The sequence below is a fragment of the Corvus brachyrhynchos genome, unplaced genomic scaffold, assembly GCF_000691975.1.
Source record: "Corvus brachyrhynchos isolate BGI_N302 unplaced genomic scaffold, ASM69197v1 scaffold90, whole genome shotgun sequence".
NCBI classification, from domain to species: domain Eukaryota; kingdom Metazoa; phylum Chordata; class Aves; order Passeriformes; family Corvidae; genus Corvus; species Corvus brachyrhynchos.
This window is the reverse complement of record NW_008236932.1, coordinates 1,463,712-1,464,793: the sequence shown is the minus strand read 5'-3', so window position 1 is coordinate 1,464,793 and position 1,082 is coordinate 1,463,712. Positions and strand designations below refer to the sequence as shown.

The following is a 1,082-nucleotide window of genomic DNA, read 5'->3' as shown; positions in this document are numbered from 1 at the left end:
AAAATTCAACATTCCAGCTGCAAAGCTGCAAGGCCGAGGTGAGATTAACCCTTTTTATTGCTGTGAAGAGCTGAAAACCTGAGGGAAGAGAGAGAGGAGATGCTTAAAGCTGAAATTCTGTTGTGAAGCTATGATATATCAGAGTATCCTGTTGTAATTTCATGAAGATATGGGGGGTGGAGTGTTCAACTCGTGAGCAGAAGCACCTGCGCTGAGATAGGCAGATGCTGACGCAGCTGTAATTTCATGAGGAGTTTGGACAGGGAGAGATGAACCAGATGAGGACTTTTGCTCCAAACGGGAAAGGAGAAAACCTCAGTCCCTAGAGATGAACCAGATGAGGACTTTTGCTCCAAACGGGAAAGGAGAAAACCTCAGTCCCTAGAGATGCTCCCAGAGATAGTCCTAACGATGAAGATGATGAAGACCCTTTGCTCCCAGGGAAGGAGAAGGGCCTCTGTTTTTGTTTCTGAACGGCTCAACCTTAAAATTGTACCCCAAAAAACTTCAAGAGTGGACCCTTGAAAGCAGTTGCGGGAAAAGCTGCAAGTCGGGGGAAAGGACTCACACGCAGGCAGAGAGACTCCTCTTCCTAAATGGACTGAACAATATTTGGAAGTGGGCGGCTGTCTCGTTGTGATAATGTTTTCATAGCATGAGCAAGAAGAGACTTCTCTTTCTAAATGGACTGAACAAGGTTATTATGGAAGTGGTAAACAGACTGAACATCTTGAGGGTTGTCTTTGAACATTGTCAGTGGGAGAAGGGAGGAAGGTGGGGGGAGGAGGAGAGTTCTGAAGGTATGGTATAATTTTTTTCCCCTCTTTTAGGTCTGTTAATAAACTTCTTTATATTTCTTTCAAGTTTGGTGCCTGCTTTGCATTTCTTCTAATTCTTATCTCACAGAAGATAAACAGTAATGAGTATTTTGGACCAAACCACTACAATGACATATTGTGAACACTAATTAATTTTTTTTACCACAGAAGCAGCTCTTCTTCATCACCTGTTTCACACTCTGAACAACAGCTGATTTAGCCATATAGGCTGGTAACTAAACAGACTTAGCCATCTATTCAATG

The 1,082-nt window shown here is 42.9% G+C and overlaps 1 protein-coding gene across 2 annotated transcripts in view; it reads right to left on the bottom strand.

Moving 5' to 3' along the window:
• Positions 1–1,082, bottom strand: part of SNX2 (sorting nexin 2) — a 24,635-nt gene that overhangs the window by 15,725 nt on the left and 7,828 nt on the right. The gene's annotated exons all lie outside the window — the stretch shown is intronic.